At 41.4% G+C, this 18319-nt stretch overlaps 1 long non-coding RNA gene and 1 pseudogene across 1 annotated transcript; one reads left to right on the top strand and one right to left on the bottom strand.

Moving 5' to 3' along the window:
* Positions 1-504: 504 nt before the first annotated feature.
* On the bottom strand, positions 505-9982 carry LOC143825300 (vomeronasal type-2 receptor 26-like; annotated as a pseudogene).
* A 2209-nt stretch (positions 9983-12191) lies between these two features.
* LOC143825547 (uncharacterized) lies at positions 12192-17751 on the top strand. Its single transcript, XR_013226959.1, has 3 exons — positions 12192-12242; positions 14257-14322; positions 17450-17751. It is a non-coding gene; the product is annotated as an uncharacterized LOC143825547 (long non-coding RNA).
* The last annotated feature ends 568 nt before the right edge of the window (positions 17752-18319 follow it).

Genomic DNA, 18319 nt, shown 5'->3' with positions numbered 1-18319 from the left:
CACCCCATCTCACATGAAGCATTTCTAGGGAAGGTGATTGTATTTGTGGATATAAAATGAAGAAGAGGACAAAGAGGTGAGTCACTTTGAGGAGAAAGGCAGCCCAGTGAAGAAAGATGGAACCCATATATTTTACAAAAGTTAGGGGGTTGAAAGACTTTTCTGAACTATCACATCCAGTGTGGTGCAGTGGTTAGCCTATCTGACAAGGATCTAAGAGCCTCCCCTGGAATTTCACCTTGGCCAAGAAATCTTCAGTGTTGTTGTCAGGATGAAATGGAGGAGAATGATTTAAGTCAGGTTAGTTCTCTATTGGGGTGAAAGTTGGTATACAACATTTGTTATCAATCAGTTTTTCCTACTACTTGAAACATAAAATTATTGCTGTTGGTGTTGCTTCCTCATGTGCGACTGAAACTCTTTTAGCTGGAAGCATAACTGTTTGCTCAATATCAAACTACAATAAAGTCCTGCAATCACAGTAAGTACAGGAGGGACAGAATCCTAATATACAATAAAACACTCATTTACCCAGTTTAACACGGACTGTAAAGAAAGCACCTGAGCTGGAATAAGGTCATGAGAATATCTAAATATTCTAGTCCCTTTCATTATTCCAGTTTTATGTGATTGTGGAAACTCTAAATGCATCAATTCTTACTTGTTTCTCATGAGTAACTGATCCTTGGTATTTAACTCAGGTCTCAAAACAATTATATAGAGTTTTGGGAAAAATATACAACCAAGTAATCCAGCACTGGAGGCTAAAATGGAGAAGATCTCCACAGCTACCATATGTTTTCCTTTTGTACTCAGATAAGCTGGTACAAAGGAAAACCAAACACTGCAAAACACCAGCATGCTGAAAGTGATGAACTTGGCCTCATTAAATGTGTTGGGCAACTTACGAGCAAAGAAAGCTACAATAAAGGTGACAGTAGCTAAGAATCCCATGTAGCCCAGAACACAGTAAAACATTGTAACAGACCCTTCATTACATTCCAGTATAATTTCTTCAGTCATTGACTTTTTATCCAGCCTTGGGTATGGAGGAGCTGTGTAGAGCCACAGAATACATATAACTACTTGCACAGTGGAACAAGACACCACAACTGAACAAGCCAGTGGTTTCCCCACCCATTTCCTTATCTGGCTTCCTGGTTTGGTGGCCATGAAAGCTAGAACCACAGTGATAGTTTTTGCCAACACAGAAGAAACAGCCACTGAGAAGATTATGCCAAAAGATATTTGACGGAGAAGGCAAGTCATTGTCTGTGGCTGGCCAATGAAGAGCAAGGAACAAAGGAAGCATATCATGAGGGATATAAGCAGACAGAAGGTTAGATCCTGATTGTTCGCTTTGACAATGGGAGTGATCCGGTATTTAAGGAAGATTCCAAGCACCAGAGCTGTGATCAGAAAAAAAGAGAGTGCCAGAAGAACCAAAGTGATCCCCAAAGGCTCAGTATAGGACAGGAAGTTTAGAACCTTAAGAACACATTGATCGTGATCCTTGTTTGGATATTTATCTTCTGAGCATTCAACACAATCATCCATATCTGATAAAAAGAAAAGATTTGACTACACCAGCTCATAAACACTGTAATATGTTATCATTCATGTCTCATACTGAATCCTGTGCTATAAAAATGCCTGTCCTCAAAATACTTTAAATATATATACCTAAGATAGAAGAGAATTTGCTGAGAATCTTTACTGATTTCTGTTGGAAGCCCCTTAAAGACTTCCGTATCCTCCACGGTGATCTGAGGATGCCCAAATGTACTTTTTATCCAGCCAGTCAGTTTAATAGTTGTATTAATGGCACTGCCATATTACTTATGTTTTGCATTTACTTGGATGGGAATGGTACTGCCATTTAAATTTGAAGAAATTATGTTATACACTTGTGAGATTTACATTCCAATGGATTTACATAATGACAGTAGAATACATGCCCTGTGATATAATATTTCAGAATGATGGGGAAAGGAATGGATCTTCACCATAGTACATTTCATATCATATCTCAAGATTCTTTAGTCATCCTTATGGCTTTAGTATGTACACTGGGTAAGCATTGGCTGTTGTCAGTTAAATTATTCTGTGTAGGTCTTTTTTTTGGGGGGTGTGATTTTCATTCGTACCAAGTCCTGGCTCCGTCACATGGGGTTTTCCCAGGTCCAGAGGGTAAAGTTGGTGGAAACTGGAACATTCTTCTTTATGAGTCTTACCTTTTTTGCTTTCAAAAGAAGTGTTCATTTTGTCCCAATGTTTCTAAATGGGGCATCTATGTGATTTACCTCCAAAACTCTATTTCTTGATTAATTATATAACATTTTCAGCTACTGAAAAATGTGGTTTCAAGCTTATCCCAAAACATTTAATGTTATTTTTGTTGGAATATGCAAAATCTGTAGTGGGCATGACTCAACAGCATATATGAAGAATATCCTATAGGGGGCACTCGTGGAGATGTGTAATTAGCATATTTAGATCTGGAACGTCCTGGTTTCTATCAAATAACCTCCTCCTGGGTCCTGATGGGCTCAAATGGAGACTTTGAACACACTTCTCCCTGTTTGCCTTCAGATGATGAAAAACAATTAGACAGTTTCTTTCCTGTCTTTTTACACAGTTGTTTCTCTTCTGAATAAAACTATTTATTCTTCAAGCTGGTGCTTTGCCCTTTGCATATTTAAACTCTGCCAACTCTTTAAAAATATTTGTATAGTTGGGCATTGTGTGGGATCCAGACAGCTTTTCTGCTAATGAAAAAGGCAGCACCCAAAAGTTGTGCCGGGAACTATGGGACTTGCATATATAAAAGACATTTGGGAATAGGGCAAGATTGAGAAAAAAAAATCTGGGTGTGCACAGCCTATGTAACTTGCTTAAATATGTATCCCCCACTTTCTTTCTCTATATGTAGATCCTACCTTTCTTCTCAGAAAATTTTCCTTCTGGGCATGGAGCACAGTCATAGCAACAAAATGGCTTCTCATCCTTCTTTTTTCGGCTGTAACCAGGATTGCATTTGTCATTACACAGAGAGAGAGGCTGGACCTGTTCACATAAGGAGAAAGTATTGTATTTGCTGTATTTCGCTCTGGCTCTTTTATGTATTATTGTATATATAATATAGCGATCTGACTGAAAATGATGGCACCTAGAGATGTGATCACAATCTCATACATTCTGAATTAAGTGCAACACTATTCCACCATGGATGTAAAGTTAATTGTAGTCTCTGTTCTATATACAACCAATAAAATGTTCACGGGTTGCCATAGCATTAAAAGCAGCAGGGAAACTAAATCAGTAAGATAGTAATTAACCCCCAATCCTGAGCTAGAGGGAGCAAGTGGGTGTGAGTATGGATGCTTTTGTTTGTTTTCTGCAGATTGTTCCCACCTGATTCAATGCCCTGTGCCATGTGATGAATTCCTCATCAATTGTGAACTCCATGCCCCGAGGAGCCTGGGGATCCATCCCTCCAACTTTTACTCTTTGGAAACTTTGATTTAGGAAAGTCACCCAGTTGATAATGTCAAATCCAGTTTCTAGTTCACCTGCCTCATTAAAGTGAATGAGGTCACCAGCACTGTTGTTAAATGAGATGTTCCTCAGAAAAGGATGAAGCTAAATGGAAAGAGGCAAACAAACATTTTAGATGATGAAAGCAGAGTTGGGAGATGTATGTTTGATCCTTCGTGAAATTCAAACACTGGTCCTTTAGATAGGATGTTTTTTTTCATCCCTTTCATGAACTGAATCCAGGCTATAGCAAAGCACTCAGAAAAGGGGAAAGTGCAGATGGAATCCTTGAGATAGGATGTTAGGCCTTTAGATAGGATGTTTTTTTTTCCCCCTTTCAGATTCAGAGTACCTTTATTGGCATAAAATTGCAAAGCATAAAATGAAAATTTCAAAGAATTTCAGATGTAAAATCTATCGTGAAAGATTTTCATTTAAAATTGCCAGTAAAAACTTTGCTACTTATATAATAGTTGCTGCGTCCCTCACATTTAGTATCATTTTAATCCAGTGTTTCTCATTAACACAGCTGAATTTCAATTTCTTCAGATAATTAGCTAACGGGCGACGAAATACTTCAAACTTAGATTCCCCCCCCCCTTTCATGAACTGAAACTAGGCTATGGAAAAGCACTAAGGGTGGGGGAAAGAAGTCTTGACTTTTACCTTTATCTCTGAAGTCTTATGCAAATGAGCTGCTATAATGGAAAGTTTCCATTAAAAAGATTTGTAGGACTTTAAGAAACATTAATCACGGGAAGAACAGAATGTGACTTATAAGTGCATTTCATATGATGCCTTGTATCCTTTGTTTGTGTGTTCTGTGTCCTCAAGTTGCTTCCACATTACGGTACATCTATGAATTAATTACCTTCAAAATGTTGTCTCATTAACAACCTTGCATAGGTCTTAAAAAGACCGTTTATGCACTGGAGGTTTCATGCCGGGCTGCAGGCTGGAGTTTTAGTCATAGCAGGTTGCCTCACTGCTTCCTGCACCCACATAGGAAATCATTTGGCCTGGTGCACCTCATCTGCCCCTGATTTGTGCTCCTGCACAGGAGCTGGGGCAGAGAAGTTCCCAGGGTATAAACGGTCAAACTGAAGGCCTTTGAGTCAATCTAGTTCTGTTTTCCTGTTTTCCTACTGCCTTCAATTTTCACATAATCATTGTCTTTTCCAGTTTGACTTCCTTCTCATGATGTAACCAATTATAGGGCTTTGTTTTAAACACTTGAGATTCTAAGGAAAATGTTTGCCCCTCTATCCTGGCAATCCATAGAGATGGAAGAGAACAGACTGAAGGCCTCGGCTTCTTTTATGAAGTCTATTTCATATTCTGTTTTCCTATTTTCCAACTGCCTTCAGCTTTTCATGGAATTATTGTCTTTTCCAATCTGACTTGCCTACTCATGATGTAACCAATGTATAATAAAAGGTAAAGGTAAAGGTATCCCCTGTGCAAGCACCGGGTCATGTCTGGCCCTTGGGGTGACGCCCTCTAGCGTTTTCATGGCAGACTCAACACGGGGTGGTTTGCCAGTGCCTCCCCCAGTCATTACCGTTTACCCTCCAGCAAGCTGGGTGCTCATTTTACCGACCTCGGAAGGATGGAAGGCTGAGTCAACCTTGAGCCGGCTGCTGGGATTGAACTCCCAGCCTCATGGGCAAAGCTTTCAGGCGGCTGCCTTACCACTCTGCGCCACAAGAGGCTCTACAACGTATAATAAAGGTCTGATTTTAATCACTTGAGATTCTAAGGAAAATATTTGCCCCTGTATTCCAAATAACAAGCATTCTTCCAGTTCATATATAAGCACTGTATATTTCCCTGCCCCTCTTCTGCTTGCCTTTGGGTACAAACAAGTTTGTTCCTGACTAACAGCTATAAATCTAGATAATGAAGAGACTCACACAAGCAGGACCTGCGCTTATATAAAATCTTAATGCCCTTCCTGAACCACAAAGATTGTACAATGATTGACAAAGAAATCTGAAACAAAATGAACAATTCCCCCCCCCCCCAATGTGGTTGACCATGGGTGGTAGGAATCTGGATTGATTTTCTGTTTGGATATTGTTCCTGCCCGTTTCCAGATCAGTTGATCCTTCCCACTGCCTAGGTGAAAGCCAGAAGTGAGAAACCACAATAATTTAATTTGAACTTTCCCAAATGCGAAACTTAAATCATTTGCATGAATATGGTCAGATTTGTTTCTATATTAACCAGCTATGTATCATTGATGGGTGCAAAAGATTACCTGCCAAGACTGTAGCCTGAAGGACTCCTTTATGTCTCCTTCCTTTAATGTTAAAGTGGATTTTGGTCTCATTGAGTACATGGCATGCAAAGCTTGTGCTACTGCAAGGACAGCATTGTAGATGCTGTAACTATGAGGGGTCATCATCATCTCAAAAAAAGGACCTGGGAGGCTCTCAAGCTTCTCCTCTCTAGTGCATAAGCTTGTCTCACTGTCTTGTTTGGAAGGTAATAATACACAGTTAAATGCTGGCTCCCAAAAGAGCCTGATAAAGTCATCTTTTTCTGGCCAATGGGAACTTACAATATGAATGAAATTTTGGAACCCAAATATTTCATTGGTCTTAATGTTAAAGGATAAAGCTCCATGGAAAACGTTGATGTCCAAAAGCCTGTCTAGAGTCTGAGAGGAGAAATCCCACTCTGCTGTCATAATCCATACCTTACCCATGATCATTTCTGACATATCTTCCATTTGCGCCATATATAAAAACCATTTCAAAACTAACATTGTATAAGGTTCTGCCTTGATTACAAATACATTGACTTCCATCTTTTTTTCGAAAAGTGCTAAATACTCTCTGGGTCTAGTTATGTAAAAAACGTTTTTCATGTCTTCATTGGCAGTCAAAGTTGGCAGCCAATGAATGAAGGCAGGACAGATGTCATTTTGGGACAGCAGTAGTGTCAAGATCTTCACAAACTTTTCTCCTTCATCACCATCCACGGCAACAATTCCAATCCATATCCACTGAAAATGCAGAAGTAGTTGGACAATCCCTCTGTACTGGTTGGTTTCATTTGGTACCATCTGGTAGATGGAAGGAGTCTTGTTTTTTTCATTTGTCACTGGAGCAAAGAACCAACAGGTAACCTAAGCAAAATTTTTAAAAATGTTACAACTGACTATGAGATCTTTAGGTCCATGTAAATGTTCAAACACATTCATAATTAATCAATATATCTAATTTTTCAATGTGGTGCCATCTGTGAATGCTTCAGTCCAGAGACTTAGACCACACAAATCATTTGACAAACCTAGGTTTACAGGAAAAACTAAAATCTACATAAGAAACAGGTTTCCTAAATGACTGTTGCTAAACATCCCCAGCAATAAAAAGCCTGTCTTTCTTTCAAGGGGATCGGAAGAGGCCCTTTCTTTCTTTTTTAATGTGACATGGACTTACCTGGAGCCCACCATCGACGCTGCGGAAGAGCAGGTGCAAGGGAGACACGCTCCCTTTGCTGCTTGAACAGCTGGGTGGGTGGTGGGCGTGGTGCGCAAAGTCTCACGCATGGAGGGGTGTGGAAGGGCAGGCTCATGGCGCCCTTATAAGGACACCACATGCGGGAGCCCAGCTCTCTTTCCCCCCCACGGCAGCCGAGCGGAGCAGCTTCCTACCCACCCACCCTGTTATATGCTGGTTGTGTTGAGTTGGTTCAGATACAGTTATGTTGGACTGGGGTGGCAGGCTTTCTTGTATGAATTTGTCACAGCTGGGGGGGCAGTTTTGGTATGGTATGGAGCCTGTTTTGGGGGGAGTTTGGTCAGAGGGCATTGAATGCCCCTTAATTAGGGGCCCCCATAAGCGGCCGGTGGCTGCGAGCAAGGCCCACCCAGCGGGGGAAGGCAAATAGGCTTGCAGGGCCAGGTGACCTGGGGTGGGTCCACTGGAGGTTTGCGCCTCTCTTTGGCACCCCAGGTGGATACACCTCCCTTGGATGGGACCCAGCGGCAAGGGGACCCATGTTCCCAGGGGTGGAACCGGGTGGCTCCCAGGGTGCCACTGTGGTCAGCGTTCTCGTGGTCAGTTGATCACATATGCAGGCTCCCTCTGCCATGCCTGGCCAACACTCTGATATGCCAATAAAGCTGTGGCCTTGTTTTAAGCCAACCAAAATGTGTGTCGTACTTAGCCCAACATGCCCTCCTGCAAGTCAACAACTATTTATATTAATATATGCTTATAACATATCAACAAAGAAAGAACCAGCTAATAACTAAATGGATAATACAATGAAAATCCTTACACAATACAAAATGTCAGCCCTCTTCGCTCTATGCAAGTCCATGCTAATGTTTAAAATACCTAGCTTCCATTCTTTAAATAGTTCATATTATAGCTCCATTGTTCATCATATTCTTCCTCCGGTCTTTTGTTTAATCATACCGGTAATTTTTTTTTGCAAGTTCAGCTACTTTGTCCAACCATTGGGAGATAGGTGGAGTCTCCCTCGCTTTCCAGTTCTTCGCCCGTACCATCCTCGTAGCATAAAAGAAGAAGGTTCTGGCTGTGTTCGGTAAAACATTTGGATGAACACTTAACAACATATCATCCGGTTTGAGTGAAAATCGGTAATTAGGTATTACCTGTAAGATCATATGTATTTTGGCCCATTTCCAACATTTATTATTAAACCCCTTAGCCATTTTAGTGATAATTTTGGAAAGGGAAGTGGCCCTTTCCAAGGTGTTTTGGATTCTGAGAGAAAGATTCATTGGAGCCATGTCCAGCGGGAGCTGCGGGCAACTTGCTACAGCATGCCTTTCCATTACTCACCCAGGTCCTACTGTTTGCAGATGTTCTACATGAGCTCTCTCCATCATCTTAAAAGACAGTGTAGTGGGTTAGAGTTTTGAACTAGGATATGGGAGACATCAGGTTTGAATCTCCACTGTGCTGTACAAGCTCACTGGGTGACTCTTTACTTCACAGGGTTACTGTGATGATCAAGTGAAATGAAGTAAATAAAGAATAAGTATAGTTGATGATCAGGGGGCAGATGGAACTCATTGGCCAAAGAGAGTCCTCCTGTTATTAAAATGCAGGCAAAGAAGGCTATTTTCCATATGATCATTATGGACTTCTTTGTGAGATAACATTTTACACTTCATTATAGTGATTTTTTATTTATTGTTGTTCAGGGTTGCTTTAACAAATGAGTTAAAAACTAAATAAACAATGAAGGATGCATTGTTTCATCCCTGTTTAGTATTCTTGAATCTCTTGAAACAAGGAATATATGCAGAGAAATAGTTTTGTACACCTACCTAACCATATCTCTATACTTTCCTCCCAAAAGTACCGGATGGTATAACCTTAACCCAAGAATCTTGTGAAGTAAGTTATGCTGGAACTGTGCAAGAGGCTTAACTCAGTGGACTTCATGGACAAGCAGAGATGTGTGCTTCTAGTCCAGTCCTAACTAAATGATGCCTTACTGATACTCTTAAAAGACTGGATTGTAGCAGAGATATTGCCTGTTTTCAGATTTGTGATACAGATCATTACTAAAGTAGTACTTAATGGCATTGCTACATACCTTGAAAGAACAATGGAAGCTTCTGTATTGTTTCCTATGAAAAACTACATCAATCTCATTGTGAAGTCATATATTTTCTTTTTATTCATTTTTTATTTCAATTTATATCCCGCCACTTCCAACCAAGGCTTGTGGTGGATAACAATAGTTGGCCTCACAATAAAATCCCTCAAAACAGGGGGGGGGAAACCCTTATAAAAGCTCTCTCTAGCAGTGAAAATTCCCACCTCCCCTGGCTCAACCAGCCTTTTGGTAAAATAGTGCTTCAGGGGACACAAGGAATGGGGAAGAACTGGCTAACCAGCAGGAAGGCCCAGATTTAATAGCACTGACTTCAACCAATAACCTGGTAGAACAGCTCCATCTTGCAAGCCCCGTGGAACTGAGAAAGTTCCGTCAAGGTCCTTAGCTATCCCGGGAGCTCATTCCACCAGGAGCATTCCTTATTCTACATTCTTCATGCTGGGGACTACCAATAGGTTCATACCCACATAGCGCAATGCCCTGTGGGGGGCATAAGAAGTTAGGTGGTCCCACAGAATACAAAGAAAAGATAATGAACTATTTACACACAATTTAAACATCCCACCTGTGGTATTTTGTATATGCTCAGCATGTTGGCTATGTGCAAGGAGGTTTCATAATCAAGCCCTCCAATGACAGCCATTAAACGCCTCTGGTTGTTACAGCAGTAATTGGGGATGATCTTTTCCAAGGTGCAGAGGAAATTCAAGATGTTCTGATGAGTCAACTTGGCATGGAAGTAGCTGTCATAGATATGAAACCCAAGGCTGGTATTGGGTAATAACTTGGGATTGTCATTGACCTCCTTCACAGCAAACGCCAAGGCAAGGACATGCTGGTAGTTTTTCAGCGTTGTACTAAAACAAGAATCATACCAATAAATCTTTTTAACGTCTTCTACTGAAAGGATGAGCGCATCAGATTCATGATAGGACCACCATATTCTTTAGGCCAGTGATGCTCCCATTTTCAGAACAAGTCAAAGAAGATGCAGAAAGCAATTTTAGGTTTTGCAATACTTTTCACAGACAGCAAAGAGTATAATTCCATGCCTTTTTCATGGATCCTGCCCCACCCCAAATGCTTTGCGGTCACAAGGCAATCCTCTGCTTGCACTGGCTATAATCTGTCTGGCTATGTACACAGGAAATACAAAAAACTCCTTACATGGGTTCGTCAATCAGCCTTGTCTTGGGATGTTCTGTAAAGGATATGTCTTCAAAATGAATGGAAAGCTGAGAAGTCATTCCACCAAAGATGAAGTCACCTGCTTGATAATACTCATGTGGATTAAAGAGTGGGTCACGGATGCCGCACATGTTTTCCTGTGGCTTGCCTTCAGCCGGAATCTGTAGCAACATCAACACAAATGAGATTACCATCTTGAAGGAAAAGCCTGTACTCGTTGATTGATCTACCTAGCTCATCCTAAACTATTACGATGACCATGGTTAACCACTACATCAGGTAATACACCGTGATTTCGGTAAACCTTGTTTTTTGCAATAAACTGGCTTGAAATCTGGCCTGTAAAACAGAAAGACAGCACAATCCTGTACACGCACAGCACATCAAGACACAACTGAATTGTTCTGATTTCTTTTGTACAGTCTGAGGATTGTTTATTGACTGGACACTTCGTATGCACCCTGAAATTACACATAGGCCTTGACAAGAACAGTTCATCATGGGGACAATATAATGACAGGGTCCATAATTAATTCCCTAGTCAACTGTGAATAATGTGGCTTGGAGGAAAGCAGATCTCATGAGAACAACTGTCAGCGTTTCTGGAAAGAAGGGCAAAAACAAAACAAAGTAAAGTAAGTAAATCATCAGCATTAAAAGAAAAACTTGGGGAAGCATCCAGATGGGGGGGGGTGCTTTTTGACTACCAAAAACCCCTGCACTGATATGATATGTATGTAGAAAAACTGCATGGGAAAATCTTAAATATGGAAAAGAATGTGTTACAACTGAAGGAACAAGCTAGTGTGATATGAACCAGATTTCTTTTTAAATATACATCTGTGTTGCAGTTAAGCACAGCTGTATCTTTTGTTGTGTTCCTCTCACAACACAAGAGCATTCAGGTGACAAATAAGGATTTAGCAAAGATAGCTTCTTCCTTTTTGGGACGGGATGTGATTATTCTTCCAGAGAACCATTCAGCTGGAGATACATTTTAAATTATTTATATATTTTAAATTATTTTCTATGTTACTAAGATACCATATCTTCCCATTGGTTCACAAATGTATTCAAGTACAGGCAATTGAGCTTTGCCAAAGGGGAATGTTTGTGTAAAATACAGTTCATGTTGAGTTTTCTTTCATTTGCCTTGGTTTTCCACAACATGGAAGGAGAATGTTGTAACTGCTTCAGTTGGATCCAACCAGCTATTTTGTTGATGACTAGGGGGAAGGACCCTATGAAGACATGAAGATGACATTTATTTACTTATTTATTATTTATTTATCCAGTTGGCTCCCAGGCGGCTCGTGGCGGCTTACTGAAGTCCCGCTAAAAACCCATTAATAATCTAAAAACCCCTCCCACGGTTGCCCCACCACAAGCACCGAGAATAAGACCATCCCTGCCCCAGTCAAAAGAACAAAAAAGGTGCCATGTTGGATCAGCCCAATGACCCATCCAGTCGACCAGTCAGTGACACCCCATGGCTAAATCTCAAAGGACATCAAGAGCCCTTGACCCACACAAGGAAGGCCATGTGATTTCCAAGTCCCCCGAATCTCTGTGCCAGAAACCAACCAGTGGGAAAGTGCTTCTGGAATTCTGGCCCTGCTGCTGGACCTCCTGATGGCCCCGGGTTTTGGCCATCCCCCCCCATCCTGGCTGGCATCTCTAAAAATGTGTGAAAGTCAAAAGTAGGTGGGAATGGGAGGGTCTAATATATAAGTCAATTCTAGTGACACAGGAAGAGGCCTGGCAATGATACTTCCATTGATGTCACATGCAGTGGCTGGTTGATGTCATTTCCAATGGCACATGTCTTCCAGGGGTGTGGCCAGCTTACATCACTTCCATGGATTCTCAAAGCCTGAAGAATACTTCAAGGGGTCCTCCATGGTCAAAAGGTTGAAAAATACCTGACTATGGGGTCTTATTAATTAAAACAGAGCTCTTCCGCCAGGTTTACAGTTGAGGCCGGGTTAGTGCAGGAAAAGTGCAGGTTCCCCTGATGCCAACATTCTCACTGGAATCATAGAGTTGGAAGGGGCCAATGGGCCATCTAGTCCAACCCCCTGCTCAACACAGGATCGGCCCTAAGCATCCTAAAGCATCCAGGAAAAGTGTGTATCCAACCTTTGCTTGAAGACTGCCACTGAGGGGGAGCTCACCACCTCCTTAGGCAGCCTATTCCACTGCTTAACTACTCTGACTGTGAAAAACTTTTTCCTGATATCTAGCCTATATTGTTGTACTTGTAGTTTAAACCCATTACTGCATGTCCTCTCCTCTGCAGCCAACGGAAACAGCATCCTGCCCTCCTCCAAATGACAACCTTTCAAATACTTAAAGAGGGCTATCATGTTCCATCTCAACCTCCTTTCTCCAGGCTGAATATTCCCAAGTCCCTCAACCTATCTTCATAGGGCTTGGTCCCTTGGCTCCAGATCATCTTCGCCGCTCTCCTCTGTACCCTTTCAATTTATCTACATCCTTCTTGAAGTGAGGCCTCCAGAACTGTACACAGTACTCCAGGTGTGGTCTGACCAGTGCTGTATACAATGGGACTATGACATCTTGTGATTTTGATGTGATGCCCCTGTTGATACAGCCCAAAATGGCATTTGCCTTTTTTACCGCTGCATCACACTGCCTGCTCATGTTTAGCTTACAATCCACAAGTACAATCTCGTTCACACACAGTGTTACCTAGAAGCGTATCTCCCATCCAGTAGGCATGCTTTTCATTTTTCTGACCCAGATGCAGAACTTTACACTTATCTTTATTAAATTGCATCTTGTTCTCATTTGCCCATTATTCCATTGTGTTCAGATCTCGACAAGTGGTGGAGCAGGCGCCATGAAGAGCAGAGCAAAGATGTGCTGGAGTCCTGTGCCTCAGGTGGCCTGACACATGTATGTCAGGCACTGGGGGCAGAGAGATGGACCTTTTTAAAGTACCACATGAGCAGGCCCTGCCTCTTTGGCCCAGACTGCTGAGATGAACAGTTTCCATTCCACTCACCCTATGTTCATGGTTCTTCTGGTTATAAACTTTGTACATTGCATAGTTTTTTTTTCATTTTGTCACAGCTTGTGGAATGGCATAGGACCAGCCTGCATTTGGTGGGGGGTCTGGCCTGCAACCCAGACTCCCCAGATCAGGGGCCTCCATAGGAGGCAGCTGGGTGTGAACAGGGCAGACTCCTGGGGGAAGGCACAAGCCTCACACAGCTGGATGGCCTGAGGTGGACCAATGGATGTCTGTGCCCCTAGTGGTACCTCATGTGGGAAACTTCACTTGCAAGGGATCCTAGTGCCAAAGGAGCCCATGCTCCTGGCTGGGAGATGGGCAGGATTCCTTTGCAGTTCACTAGGGACTGGAGGGGGGCATGGTTGGCCACAGATCTGGACTTGGGACCTGCTGTCACTTATTCCATAGTTCCCCCAGTCATCTACAGAATTCAGAACAAAGAAATCAAAATGGCAATGAAGAAACAATGTTATTTCTTTAAGTCTTTCTTATGGGTGAAAATGTGGCTGACATTTTTGTTAAATAAAATGTGTATGGGACTTAGTATATATTTTGCTCTCGGGAAAAGTTGGATTCTGTGACCTGTTTAAATTAACATGTTCTCCAAATGGTCATAATTTCAATAAAATTGCATACTTTATTTTGCTGGGTATGAGGTTGTGTGAAACCTACATAGGTTATTGAAGCTCCAACTCCTCAGGAATGGCACATGTTCTAAAATCATGCCATGTTTTTGTAATAGTAACTGGAATTACTCTGACATTTGTCATTCCTTGAGAAAAGGAAGGGGAAAGCTGAATGCTGTCGTTTAGAATGATTAAACATATACTTCCTACAGCAGTAAAATACCATACGGATTTTACTATATCAAGGCTTTTTTTCCACAGAGTCTGATGGCACTTCTTTGTGAAATCAGGATGAATGTGTGATCTGAACAATGCATCTTACCCAAGGTTTGATTTTAGTTGGATTATTTGTTCTTCTGCTTTCTTTGATGGAAAGCTACATTAATTTTTCACATTGGAAAAGGTTCTAGAACAGCTTTTTTTTTGGGGGGGGGCTGTATTTCCCAACATCATGGACATATCTATCCATGTTGTTTCAAAAAGGCTCTCCAGTCGACCAATTATAGTAATCTGAATTGCACAATGTATCTAATACTCAAGAGTGTTGTCATTTCTTTTCTTGGCTGAAAGGAATAAATGTAATTTTAAAATAACTCCTTGACCATTATGTTGACATTTACATTCTCAGTTAAAATAGCACAAAGAATCAGGGTTGTCCTTAGAGACACAATTAAACTTAATTTTTAAATGAGTTCATAGACACCTGGTAAAACTTTCAGGTAATGACACTTCATTATCGTAACTGGAAAGTACTGCAATGCTTTGAATGCCTTATTTGCAACTTGATTTCTCTTCACAGCATTAAACAGACCAAATGTGGGGTGGTTATGGTTAATTTTTGCAAATTAGACTCCTTAGGTCATAAGAAGGTCACTTTAGGTTAGAGAAGCTAAGTTGTCTAATTGTAGTTCTGGAAACTGTACAAGCATTGCACAAATCACAATGGAAAGATTATTTCTTTTGATTTTTTTTTCTTACTTCAACTAAAGCACCCTGTAACTAGCACAGTTTCCTCTTTGTTTTACTCTTCCAACAAGAATACTTTTCAAAATGAAGTATTTGGGGCACTCTAAGCAAAAAAAAAGGATGCTTCGATTTCAATGAATACACGTAATAATTATACAAAAATAAATAAATCAGTCTTTCACTTCTTATTGCAAGAGAAGCAGAGGAACAAGAAGGGATTTGGTCTTTGGTTGATCATGGCTAGAGCAGCATCTCAGCCCAGCCACTGTTCTGCTATAAACCACATGTTATGTATATAAACCATTCTAATAGAATATTTGTACATATAACTTGATAGTATAACTGGAAGCACAAATTAAATATTTGTGTGTGTGTGTGTGTGGGGGGGAATTAAAAATATAAACAGAAGAGATTGAGAACACTCTACCCCTGTCCATTGTGACTCCTCAAAATGAGCCCTGAGAAAGTAGGAGGCGCACTTTGGATGATTATCAATCTCTCCCTGTCATCAGGGATCTTCCTGAATGGGTTGAAGTAGGAGGCAGTGAAACATCCTCTATTGAAGAAACCATCACTGGACCTTCAGGATCTTGCTAGCTATCACCCCGTCTCACGCCAGCATTTCTGGAGAAGGTGGTGGAGTGAGCAATTGCAGACCAGTTACTAGCATACAACAACAAGCCTTTAATAGCATATAAAAGTACAATATAAAAGTACAACGGTCCTGTCAGGGTTCTTTCAGCCTTAAGTCATAAGATATCTGTTGTGGGGAGAAGAAGGGAAGGCAATTGTATGCTTTGAGACTATTCCTGGGTGTGAAAAGTGGAGTTAAAAGACCAACTCTTCTTCTTCTTCTTCTTCTTCTTCTTCTTCTTCTTCTTCTTCTTCTTCTTCTTCTATTGCATATTTCTTAGCTGCATGAAGGCCAGTCAACATACAATTAGAGTGGCATTTTCAGTCAAAATATATGTATATCTTTTTTGCTAATTAATATTTTGTTGAAAGTTTTAAAAGATTGAGATAAAATTCAAAGAAAAAGAGAAAAGAGAAAAAACAGCACAAGAGAGAAGTAGAAAAGGAAAAGGAAAATAGTTAAGCTTTCAAATATTCAGCCAACCCCCCCCCCGTAACCTTAACACTTGTTTCAAAATAGTACCCTATACAAAAATTTGTAAAACATTACAAATGTATTCTAAAACCCTCTCTTTTTCGCCCCCTTTTTATACCTCTAACAATTGTACTATTATAATCAACAGTCTAGTAAATTTCTTTTCACATTACACATACTCACAAATCATCCACTGATCCCCCCCCACACACACTTTTCTGCAAGAAGACAATAAGGGTTTCAAATAAGCTCTACATTAAGCTATTGACCTTTCTCTAATTATGAAGCAGCATAGCCATACTTGCAAATTCCACTATTTTCATAAGCCAACTTTCTACCAAAGGTAATGTAAAAGTTTTCCAATTTTGAATATGTGTGTGTGTGTGTGTGTGTATGCATGCCCAACCGGGGTGGAGGCAATATGAACAGGGAGGACTGGCAAAGCCTGCTTGTTGCCCCAAACAGGGCAGCACTGGCATGAACAGGGCATTCCAAGGGCTGGTGGCTCTCAGAAGCCCCACTAATGTCACTCTCTGGTCAGGGCAACAGCGAGGCTCAGGCCAAGCTGAATTCTAGGCTGTCCCTTCCTCCCTGCTCTCTGGCCAGCTTACCTCCCAGAGGTAGGCCAGCAGAGCAGCAGTCTGTTTTTCCAGCAAGAGGACACAGAAAAATGATTCGCCAGGTCAGAGCGCTTTTTGCAGCATGACATGGAATTATCATGGCACTAGGGGGCAGGTAGACAGGGCCCTTAAAAAGCATCAAATGTGCAGGCCCAGCCTCATTTGCCTGCTGCTCCCTCATACCCACCCTGTGTTTTGAGGTTTATTCTTTTCAGTTTGTTTGTTTTGATCATCCCAGCTGGTGGGTTGGCATAGGAAGGAGCGTGCCTTTGGGAGGAGCCTGGCTTGTGGCCCAGATCCCCCAGGTCAGGGGACTCCATAAGAGACAGCAGGGTGTGAGCGGGGCTGACCTTCAGGGAAAGGCACTAGGGGCTCGCACTGCCATGAGACCAAAGGAGGTGTGCACCTCCTGTGGTACTTGAGGTGGCACTTCCCTTTGTGTGGGATCCTGGCAGCAGAGAGATCCTTGAATTTCTGGTGTGGACATTGGGGGATCCCTGAAGGGCTGCCAAGATAAAAGTGGGAAAGTGGTCGACAGAAACACTCCTTGTTTGTTATAATAAAGCTGTGGCCATGTTAAGCCAAGCCAAGTGTCGCATCCTTCTTGGGGGCGGGGATGCCTCTATCAAGAAAAATCAAAGGTATGGTGTGAAAAGTTTATAGTGTGCAATTTGTGAACAGGGCTATACTATTCTCAACTCAATTTAATGTTTCTTCTTAAGACATGATTTTTATATGTATCCCTCTGTTTTCTTTCCAGAGGTGGCATTCATTTGTGAATGAGCTACCAAAATGGCCAATGAAACATCCATTTCGAAGTTCCTGCTCCTTGAATTCTCGGGGATACATGAAAAGCAGATCCTGCACTTCTTTCTAGCAGCACATTTACAGCTACTTTCTGCTCCAATGTTGTCAATCAGTTCTATTGTGAAATCCCACAGTTGCTTAAGGACTCCTGCTCCAACTCATATCTAAGTGAAGTTGGTGCTGTTACATTCAGTGTAATTATGGAGTTTGGTTGTTTTGTCTTTACTATTGTCACATATGTGCTGATCTTTTCTACAGTATTGAGAATGCCCTCTATCCAAGGGAAGCAGAAGGCCTTTTCCACTTGCCTACCACATCTCATTGTTTTCTTTACATTTATATTCTCTGCATGGTGTGCCTACCTGATTCCTCAATCCAAAACACCATCTGATCTGGATTTGGCATTAGCTGTGTTGTATAGTCTTGTCCCACCCTTGATGAATCCCATTATTTATAGCATGAGGAACAAGGATATCAAGGTTGCCCTGTCAAAATTGTTTATTCAGCTTTTCAGAGAAATCAATATCTAGTATTTGCATCTAGGTATGGGCAAGGAGAAGATATGGACCATTTTTGATTCATCTGAATCTCCTATAGCAATGTTTTGATTCAGCCAAAATGGCAGAAAATCCCTGTAGACTTAAATGGCAACATTGCTTTCATTAGCACATTTCAAGATATGGGGATTTACCCATTTTCATATTTTCCAGGCTTCTTCTTTTTGGGGGGGAGGGGTGTTTGTGATGTGTCTTTGCATACAGTTGCTGGAGTCTCTCCTCTAAAGAGCCCCCAAGTTTCAAAAAGATCAGACCAGGGGATCCAG

The sequence above is a fragment of the Paroedura picta genome, chromosome 16 (assembly GCF_049243985.1).
Source record: "Paroedura picta isolate Pp20150507F chromosome 16, Ppicta_v3.0, whole genome shotgun sequence".
Taxonomy (NCBI): domain Eukaryota; kingdom Metazoa; phylum Chordata; class Lepidosauria; order Squamata; family Gekkonidae; genus Paroedura; species Paroedura picta.
The sequence above is the reverse complement of the archived record's forward strand: the minus strand, read 5'-3'. Positions and strand labels throughout refer to the sequence as shown.